The sequence below is a fragment of the Littorina saxatilis genome, linkage group LG10, assembly GCF_037325665.1.
Source record: "Littorina saxatilis isolate snail1 linkage group LG10, US_GU_Lsax_2.0, whole genome shotgun sequence".
Classification (NCBI taxonomy): domain Eukaryota; kingdom Metazoa; phylum Mollusca; class Gastropoda; order Littorinimorpha; family Littorinidae; genus Littorina; species Littorina saxatilis.
The window spans coordinates 25637460-25648509 of record NC_090254.1 but is presented as its reverse complement, the minus strand read 5'-3'; the positions used below and the strand labels follow the sequence as shown (position 1 = coordinate 25648509).

The following is an 11050-nucleotide window of genomic DNA, read 5'->3' as shown; positions in this document are numbered from 1 at the left end:
AACCCGCGATGCTTTGAAGCTGAGTTTTTGTCGCGCGCTTCTTTCCTCGAAATTGCAGTAGTCGCCGCCGCAGTTGCTGCAGTTTGTCACTTCCAAGTGACAGAGTGTTGTTTCGCGTGTCGATGTCGACTCCAAGAAATGTGATACGTTGGGTGGGCCCCACCACCTTCTTCCAGCTAATGTTGAAGCCTAGTTCCCTCAATAATCTAATCAAAGAAAATAACATGTCGTTGCACTCCTCTTTTGTTGCTGCTACTAAAAGAAAATCATCTATGTATGCTAACACACCAGGCATGCCTCTCCTGGCCATGCACCTGCGAATTGACTGTGAAAGTCTATGAAAATGTGACGGTCCTACATTGCTACCAAATGGAAGTCGACTGTCAAACAAATAAGTCGGTCTGTTTTTACCTTTGAAATGCCACTTGAGTCCCGTTACACAATAATCATCCGGACTGATGCACACTGAGCGATATGCGGACTGCAAGTCGACTTTAGCACACCAATAATCTGTCTTCGCTAAGGCGCACGCATCAGAGACTGTTTGAAACTTCACTGACTCAGGGATGGAGTAATCGTTCATTGCCCTACCTGTTGGTTTGCTGGCATCATGAATTAGCCTAACGCTACCATCTTCTTTGGGGATCGCGGCTAGTGCGCTTACGACCGTTGGCTTCTTACTTGCCACTATATAATTTCCTTTTGCTATTTGATCTAACAGTTCTTGTTCTACCACGTCGCGATGATCGTACGCTGATTTATGATTGCTTTGTTCTGCTGCTAACACACATGTTTTATGTTTTTCTGTTACCCGAAAACCGTGCTGTATACCGTCTAACAAAAATTCTCTGTCACAATCGCCCTCTAGCACTGAGTGCCACATTTGAGATTTTGCACTAATAGATGCATGATTTCCCAAAAATGCACAGTCATGAGGATCTAATTGAGGGAACGGGCTGGAATAGGTGGGGCCTACCGTTGTGTTGTCAGTTCGCTGCGCTGTATCCTAGGCACTGGTGTTTGCTGTCGCCTGGTGGTCTTTGCCGGGGTGCTCCTTTCCACACGTGTCACACACGTGTTCGAACCTGCAGCGGGACCCGTAGAGGCATGTGCCTTTGTTTGTGTACTGCAGGCACACCTCCTTCCCACTGGGTCCCACAGGTCGTCGAATACCGCCGCTTCCCGTCATGGCCTTGCCGCTTTTGTTGCCAGGAACTTGTTGGGCACGCTCACGGAGAATCACTGTGGACAGGTGGGGGTTGGGGGTTCCCCAAGCAAACCCGCTGGTAGACTGGCGCTTCCTGTACTCATCATCGTAAAGGAGCACCGACTGCCAGGAAAATCTTGCGCCGAGCTCGCCCACCATCTCTGTATAACAGAGGTAAGCTTCGTGGTCGAAGTCCACGGCGGTGTTCATGAGTTTTGCCATTATTTTAGCATTTGCCACGATCCAGTGGCAGGGGGATACTTTCTCCAACTTTGATTTGTTGGCCAGCTTGAGCGTGACACCTCCCCCGAGTGTCACCTCTTCCTCCACCGCCATAGAAGCCGGTACGAAGTCAACAATTCGTAAATAAGTCTCACCTGGTGAAGCAGACTGTATGGCCATGTTGCCAAGAAGACCCTGGAGCGGTGCCACTTGGTCGGCAGCACGCAACGGCCCTCCCCCGTACTTCTGTTGCAGGTCTGCCACTGCCGCTTTTAATTCCACTATGTGGCCTCGTTTTAACTTAAGGCTTTCCAGGTCCTTTTCTCCTGCATATTTCAAGGCACTGAGGCTTGTGAACTCCTCTTTTTCCAGAACCTCAATTACAGGTTGGGGCAGATTTTTTGCCCAAGAAGAAAAATTGAACTCCATAGTTTGCAGAACTGAAAATCGCTGAACTTGCTTGCTGGCCGCTGCGCTGCTACTAATGACTTCGGTCCTCGCTCTCTCTCGCTCTCTCTCGGACTCCCTTATCTGTTACCATTGTTTCATTCCAGACTGCTCTCCTTCACTCATCACCTCCCCCCTGCCCTCCAACCCTCTTCATTCCCCGCATTCGTTCCCACGGGACTCTGCTATCACTTCCTCCTGCATTACCTCTACTGACACCTCCTCCCCCCCCTCCTTTTGCTGCATATCTGTCTCGTTTAAATAGAGTTTATGGTCGCTGACCGCTCCCTCTAAACTCACACTTAGTGTTTGTTTGTCTGTGCACTTAAAAGACCTCTGGGTCGAAATATCTGTGAACGTAGGGTTCTGTTTTGTCATCAATAATTACATTCCAAGAACTTACCTTTCTTGTTTTTTTATTCTGATTTTGGAACGTTGGCAGTCTATTTGTTTTTGGATTTCATTTTGCCTGACTGCAACCCTCTCGTTTGTTTTGTTCTTCTGTGTGCGTAATACATCATGCCATCTTTGTCATTTTGCTCCAAAATTCATTTTCAACTCATCGCATTTTTGTCAGATACACTTTTTGTATAATTAGTGTTTGTTTGTCTGTGCACTAAAAAAAACCTGCTGGGTCGAAATATATGTGAACGTATCGTTTTGTTTTGTCATAATTTAACGTTCCAACAACTTACCTTCCTTGTTTTTTGAGGCTGATGATTTTTTTTTTTTTAAAGTCAGCAGCATGAATGTATGCCAGTAAAGAGTAGCGTACAGGACTCAGAATGAGACACAGAGTGCATTCTCATTTTTTTAAGTGTTGGAAATAATGAACACTGCATGCTACCGTTTGTGTGTGTGTGTTTATGTATGTGTGTGTGTGGGGGGGGGGGGGGAGGGGGTGAGAGAGAGAGAGAGAGAGAGAGAGAGAGAGAGAGAGAGAGAGAGAGAGAGAGAGAGAGAGAGAGAGAGAGAGAGAGAGAGAGAGAATCTAAATATTTTTAAATGGTAAATTTTCCTGGCAATTTATGTGGTAAACTTTCAACTTTGTTTGCTCCGACTCAAGCAATTCCATCATATGCTCCAACATGAACACTTAGAGATAGAGAGCGAACGAGAAGAAGAAGAAAAAGAGCGATAAGGTTTCTGAAGAGCACCCTGTATCATTCGAGTATACGTACTCAGGGATTGGCTTGGGCATCGGTCATCGGCCTTTTGCCATGGGTCTCAATCCGTCAACTGACCGATAGACATGCAGCAGTCAGTCAGCTCGTCTTATTTGTTTCTTTTTTCCCTTTCCTTACTTAATTGAAATAAATATGGTTACTGTGTCCTCAGACCTTTTATTCCTCTTCATGTAAGACCATTGGAAAATAAACAAGAAAATGAAGAAATGAAATGAATTTTCCTCTCATTTGTACATTGTAAACAACTTGCAGAAGTTTCTCTTCACCGACACTGCCGTAATGCACAATTGAGGCAGTCCCGTGGCGGAAGGACATGTTTTTTTTTTCTTGACTGATTGGTTTTCAAAATGACTGATTGATTCATGGCCCAGTCAGTCAATGGACCTCTAGTGGACAAAACCTAAGCCAATCCTTTCGTACTAAGAATCATTCATGGATACCTTGCCTTTGATGAACATAAGCGTTATATAACCAATTCTAGTCTTTCAGATGACACTGATATCCGATGCAAAATAAAACGTCTTTAAACGATCTAAACCAATCCGTTCTGAAGAGACATTGATGATTTTGTTTAGGCATTAAGTGCTAGGTAGAGGAACGATCATATATTTCAAGAATGGTGTAAATCATGACAATAATTCCTTAATTGATGATGCTAGCATACTGTCTGCATTCCTGAAATGGCTTGTATACTTTTTCATAATTATGTTGTAATCAAAATAAATGGTAAACATTGCTTTTTCCTTATTTTTCTGTTTCCTGAAAAAGAAAAGAAAAAAAACCCAAGCACACATTTCTTTTCTTTACCTGTGGACAAACAAACGCAGTCAGTCAGTCAGTCAGTCAGTCAGTCAGTCATAAAATCAAACTGGCTGAATACCAAAAGAAACAAAAAACATTCAGCAAGCAATCACAACAGGGGAAAAAAACAAACAACGACACACATTTGTTTGTTTGTTTATTTGTTGCTTAACGTCCAGCCGACTACGCAGAGCCATATCAGGACGAGGAAGGGGGGGATGAAGGGGGCCACTTGTCAAGCGATTCCTGTTTACAAATGCACTAACCCATTACTTGTGTCCCAACAGGCTTTAGTAAAACTAAATTAATACCTACTGGAAGATTACCAGTTTCCAGTATGTTAAAATAGGCTTAACCTATCTACTGCTGGACTTACATCAGAACACTAACAGATTAAACTATACATGAATCGCGAGACAAGCGGCAAGAGAAGAGATTTTTGGAAAAAATACAGGTGAATGAGCAAGAAGGCAGAAAAAAGAAAAGAATTCATGAAGAAAAAGAGAGCACGACAGGAAAGAGGAACCAAAAATTTACCTAACAGCAAACTAGAAAGCTCCTGCGGTTCCAAAAACAGGAGGGGCCTTTAATTTCATAACCGCAGTGCCCCACTGCGGGGAACGACACACATACATGTAATCCCTTCTCTGTTTACTGATTCAAAAACAACATTACAGTACAAAATGACACTGTCCATTCTTAAAGAACTATGCACTCGGAGACGATAAAGTCAAATCATCTTTCTTTCTTTATTTGGTGTTTAACGTCGTTTTCAACCACGAAGGTTATATCGTGACGGGGAAAGGGGGGGGGGGGGGGGGGGGGGGGGGATGGGATAGAGCCACTTGCCTATTGTTTCTTGTTCACAAAAGCATTTCTTTCTTTATTTGGTGTTCAACGTCGTTTTCAACCGTTCAAGGTTATATCGCGACGGGGAAGGGGGGGGGGGGGGGGAGATGGGATAGAGCCACTTGTTAATTGTTTCTTGTTCACAAAAGCACTAATTAAAAAATTGCTCCAGGGGCTTGCAACGTAGTACAATATATGACCTTACTGGGAGAATGCAAGTTTCCAGTACAAAGGACTTACATGTAACATTTCTTATGTACTGCTTTTTTAAAATTTTTTTTTTATTATTCTCTTTAATTATGTGCTTGACTAAAATCTTTACAAACACTGACTATATTCTATACAAAAAACACTTAACAAGGGTAAAAGGAGAAACAGAATCCGTTAGTCGCCTCTTACGACATGCTGGGGAGCATCGGGTAAATTCTTCCCCCTAACCCGCGGGGGGTTTCACAAAAGCACTAATCAAAAATTTGCTCCAGGGGCTTGCAACGTAGTACAATATATGACCTTACTGGGAGAATGCAAGTTTCCAGTACAAAGGACTTAACATTTCTTACATACTGCTTGACTAAAATCTTTACAAAAATGGACTATATTCTATACAAGAAACACTTAACAAGGGTAAAAAGAGAAACAGAATCTAACCCGCAGGGGGTTTCACAAAAGCACTAATCAAAAATTTGCTCCAGGGGCTTGCAACGTAGTACAATATATGACCTTACTGGGAGAATGCAAGTTTCCAGTACAAAGGACTTAACAGGGGTCGACACTAACTTATTTGGCCTGGGGCCACACTGGCCCCAGAGATGGAAATTGCTGGGGCGGAAAAAAAAAATCTGGGGCCCACTCTCAGTATTCACGTGCGGCAATGCATTGTCTGTTTTTCTTCATCGTACTGAAGCCAGGGAAATTCTTTCAACCATTTGACATTGAAATTACGACAGCGCTTCGCGCTTTTGGCTGCATCGGTTTCCTTTTTTCGTTTCTCTCCACCCTGTTCTTCATCTTCATTGCCATGTCTTTTTACACCAGGGATGTGTCGCCACATTTTGCGTTTGGCATTTGAAGGCGATACTTATCTCTCACGCTAAAGAGCGCAATCTGGGAGTTATTTCCCTTACGACATTGTCCTTCGACGATTTGAATGTGTTTTTTTCTTGACTGCGGCATTGATCGTAACGCAAATTTCAGTGACGACTTTGACTGGCGATTTTTAGTGATTGGCTCTGCTGGCATTAGAATTTTCATTTGTCATTGTTGGAATTTATCCTGGGGCGGAGTGGGCCCCAAGCTTCGGCAATGTTTGGGGCGGAACACAAAACTCTGGGGCGTTCCGCCCCCCGCCCCCGCTAGTGTCGAACCCTGCTTAACATTTCTTACATACTGCTTGACTAAAAATCTTTACAAAAATGGACTATATTCTATACAAGAAACACTTAACAAGGGTAAAAAGAGAAACAGAATCCGTTAGTCGCCTCTTACGACATGCTGGGGAGCATCGGGTAAATTCTTCCCCCTAACCCGCGGGGGGTAAGTCAAGTCATTAAATGCATGAAAATCACACATTGAGCATGAATGCAGATACTCCTCACTCCAAAAATGCTTTGATCAGATACATACAATCTGGATAAAGACAACATCAAGCAATGCTACAATCATTATTCATTTTACATGGTAATATATCCGTAGTACACGTATCCATAAAATTCACAATTTTTACCATCTGCCAATGACCCACACTCCTAGGCAAGCTTACAAAACCTTTGAAGTACAATGTACCCTCTTTCCCATGCAGATCCATCCTGAACTCAGGTCAATATGAGTTCGGCTCATTCTCTCCCTGACAGGATGCCTTGAGTTTCCTTGTCTGGCAAGGAAAACGATATTTTTGGTACATATATTACGGTCTCCTTCCGGCAGCAGTCCCAAAATTTCGACTTGTTTTGACCTTAGAACGATGTCTTTATCATAACTGTGAAGAACAGAACGGAGATCACTGTCGAAGTCGGCCAATCTGCAATCATTTTCGTCTCGTGAACACTGATCTCAAATTTAGATCAGTGCTCGCGAAAAACATATGGGAGATAACTCTGTATTTTTGTTTTGATAGATTCGCGTAGGACTGTAGCGTCCGGTCAGAGAGACAACTGGCAATAGCCGTGGAGCGATGCTGATCAGAATGATGCAGATCATGTTAACCACCACAGATGTGTTCCAGATTTGACATAGAATAAGAGCATCCTTCCACTTGGACTCATACATGTACCCAAAACCAGACCTGGGAACCCCTATCGGCACGGTTGGCCTAGTGGTACGGCGTCCGCCCCGTGATCGGGAGGTCGTGGGTTCGAACCCCGGCCGGGTCATACCTAAGACTTTAAAATTGGCAATCTAGTGGCTGCTCCACCTGGCGTCTGGCATTATGGGGTTAGTGCTAGGACTGGTTGGTCCGGTGTCAGAATAATGTGACTGGGTGAGACATGAAGCCTGTGCTGCGACTTCTGTGTGTGTGTGGCGCACGTTGTATGTCAAAGCAGCACCGCCCTGATATGGCCCTTCGTGGTCGGCTGGGCGTTAAGCAAACAAACAAACAAACAAACAAACCAACCTGGGAACCCCTGTTTTGCACTTGGAGTATTCTCAAGCAAACTTTGTGTATTTTCAGAAAAATGAGCGTACTCCTCACGGCATTTGAACATCCATGATTCAAACTTATTTCACTCGCATCCGTCGCACCGTTAATTAAGTTTACCAATATGTTGAAAACAAATGCTTCTTTCAGTGTAAACTGACAAAAACTGTAATCATGTTTCAAAATACGGGATCCGCTGCGGGATTCGCTTGTGAAGAAAAGTAGTCTAGGAATCTTTTCTCGTCATATTTTTGTCCACTGACCGTAACTACAAAATAATGCGTAAACAAACAAAAAGGTGAAATCGTATGGGTTCCCAGATCTGCAAAACCAACAGCCTGGAATGGTATGCTTTCTGTGCAATGTTGAAATTCTTTTCTGATCTAATTTAGCACATTGACACCTGGAGACAACACGCCAGCACTACTGGCCAGAAGACACCAGCCTGGGCACCAAGCTCTGCGGACTTGCTGCCCAACTACAGAAGACTGCTGACTTCATGGCAGCCACTGACCTGAAGATATAACGGCCATGAAATTGAACGCAGAAAAAGAAGCACATTGACACCTGGAGACAACCCACCAGCACTACTGGCCAGAAGACACCAGCCTGGGCACCAAGCTCTGCGGACTTGCTGCCCAACTACAGAAGACTGCTGACTTCATGGCAGCCACTGACCTGAAGATATAACGGCCATGAAATTGAACGCAGAAAAAGAAGAAGCACATTGACACCTGGAGACAACACGCCAGCACTACTGGCCAGAAGACACCAGCCTGGGCACCAAGCTCTGCGGACCTGCTGCCCAACTACAGAAGACTGCTGACTTCATGGCAGCCACTGACCTGAAGATATAACGGCCATGAAATTGAACGCAGAAAAAGAAGAAGCACATTGACACCTCGAGACAACACGCCAGCACTACTGGCCAGAAGACACCAGCCTGGGCACCAAGCTCTGCGGACCTGCTGCCCAACTTTCTTTCTTTCTTTATTTGGTGTTTAACGTCGTTTTCAACCATTCAAGGTTATATCGCGACGGGGAAAGGGGGGAGATGGGATAGGGGAAAGGGGGGAGATGGGATAGAGCCACTTGTTAATTGTTTCTTGTTCACAAAAGCACTAATCAAAAAATTGCTCCAGGGGCTTGCAACGTAGTACAATATATGACCTTACTGGGAGAATGCAAGTTTCCAGTACAAAGGACTTAACATTTCTTACATACTGCTTGACTAAAATCTTTACAAACATTGACTGCAGAAGACTGCGGACTTCATGGCAGCCACTGACCTGAAGATATAACGGCCATGAAATTGAACGCAGAAAAAGAAGAAGCATATTGACACAACTGTAACAACATTATTTTAACTGTCACACTCGGAAGCAGCCCGGCTGTTGATTATTGGCAAGTGTTGAAGTCGAAAGATTCTCTTATTCCCAGTAAAAACCTAGACAGGTCTGTTTCGGTGAACATTATCACTCACTGTTTCACTGAAAGGAGTGTACTTTTACACACACACAAAAAAAAATTTTGCATCTACCCTGAAGTGTCGTATCAGATAAAAATTATCATCAGATAAAAATGACACAGAAAATAAAATGTGTGAAGTTCCAAACAGTAACCAAAGATACATTTCAGTTAATTTAAAAAAAAATGCGTACTTTGCACTGTTAATTAATTGTAAATGAAAAGATGGCACTTATGTAATGAAACTCAAGTCATAACTGGCTGAAGATGCAAGAAACATTACCAACTCAGCTACGTCCCTATATGCATGGGTGCAACCTGGAAAAAGTTGGGGTCCAGCTTTTTATATTTAGTCAAGTTTTGACTAAATATTTTAACATCGAGGGGGAATCGAAACGAGGGTCGTGGTGTATGTGTGTCTGTCTGTCTGTGCGTGTGTGTGTGTGTGTGTGTGTGTGTGTGTGTGCGTGTAGAGCGATTCAGACTAAACTACTGGACCGATCTTTATGAAATTTGACATGAGAGTTCCTGGGTATGATATCCCCGAACGTTTTTTTTCCTTTTTTTGATAAATGTCTTTGATGACGTCATATCCGGCTTTTCGTGAAAGTTGAGGCGGCACTGTCACGCCCTCATTTTTCAACCAAATTGGTTGAAATGTTGGTCAAGTAATCTTCGACGAAGCCCGGACTTCGGTATTGCATTTCAGCTTGGTGGCTTAAAAATTAATTAATGACTTTGGTCATTACAAATCTGAAAATTGTAAAAAAAAATAAAAATTTATAAAACGATCCAAATTTACGTTTATCTTATTCTCCATCATTTGCTGATTCCAAAAACATATAAATATGTTATATTCGGATTAAAAACAAGCTCTGAAAATTAAATATATAAAAATTATTATCAAAATTAAATTTTCCAAATCAATTTAAAAACAGTTTCATCTTATTCCTTGTCGGTTCCTGATTCCAAAAACATATAGATATGATATGTTTGGATTAAAAACACGCTCAGAAAGTTAAAACGAAGAGAGGTACAGAAAAGCGTGCTATGCAGCATAGCGTAACCACCACCCCGCTCTTCTTGTCAATTTCACTGCCTATGCCGTGAGCGGTGGACCACGAGTATACGGTCTTGCTGCGTTGCATTGCGTTCAGTTTCATTCTGTGAGTTCGACAGCTACTTGACTAAATATTGTATTTTCGCCTTACGCGACTTGTTACATTTAGTCAAGTTTTGACTAAATGTTTTAACATAGAAGGGGAATCGAGACGATTGTCGTGGTGTATACGTGTGTGTGTGTGTGTGTGTGTGTGTGTGTGTGTGTGTGTGTGTGTGTCTGTGCGTGTGTGTGTAGAGCGATTCAGAGTAAACTACTGGACCGATCTTTATGAAATTTTACAAGAGAGTTCCTGGGTATGATATCCCCAGATGTTTTTTTCAGTTTTTCGATAAATGTCTTTTATGACGTCATATCCGGCTTTTTGTAAAAGTTGAGGCGGCACTGTCACACCTTCATTTTTCAATCAAATTGATTGAAATTTTGGCCAACCAATCTCCGACAAAGGCCGGACTTTGGTATTGCATTTCAGCATGGAGGCTTACAAACTAATTAATGACTTTGGTCATTAATAATCTGAAAATTGTAATTAAAATTATTTTTTTATAAAACGATCCAAAATTACTTCTATTTTATTCTTCATCATTTTCTGATTCCAAAAACCTATGAATATGATATTATTCGGATAGAAAAACAAGCTCTGAAAATTAAAAATATAAAAATTATGATTAAAATTAAATTTCCGAAATCGTTTTAAAAACTAGTTCATCTTATTTTCTTGTCGGTTCCTCATTCCAAAAACATATAGATATGATATGTTTGGATTAAAAACACGCTCAGAAAGTTAAAACGAAGAGAGGTACAGTAAATTAAGCGTGCTATGAAGCACAGCGCAACCGCTACCGCGCCAAACAGGCTCGTCACTTTCACTGCCTTTTGCACTAGCGGCGGACTACGTTCAGTTTCATTCTGTGAGTTCCACAGCTTGACTAAATGTAGTAATTTCGCCTTACGCGACTTGTTTAGTATTTAAAATGCCAAAAAAAAAACTCTCCTGGAACAAAAACATAGGCAGCCGATGAAACCAAAAACCGGCTGCCGGCGTGTAGCCGGCAGAGTTGCACCCATGTATATGTCATGAGGGCCGGATAGTGTTTTGTTTGTTTGTTTCTTTC

General features: G+C 42.5%; 1 long non-coding RNA gene across 1 annotated transcript in view; it reads right to left on the bottom strand.

Moving 5' to 3' along the window:
- Positions 1 to 4004: 4004 nt before the first annotated feature.
- Positions 4005 to 11050, bottom strand: part of LOC138978507 (uncharacterized) — a 102372-nt gene continuing 95326 nt past the window's right edge. Inside the window, exon 2 of the long non-coding RNA XR_011459708.1 lies at positions 4005 to 8469. This is a non-coding gene — a long non-coding RNA (uncharacterized lncRNA). The remainder of the gene's footprint in view (positions 8470 to 11050) is intronic.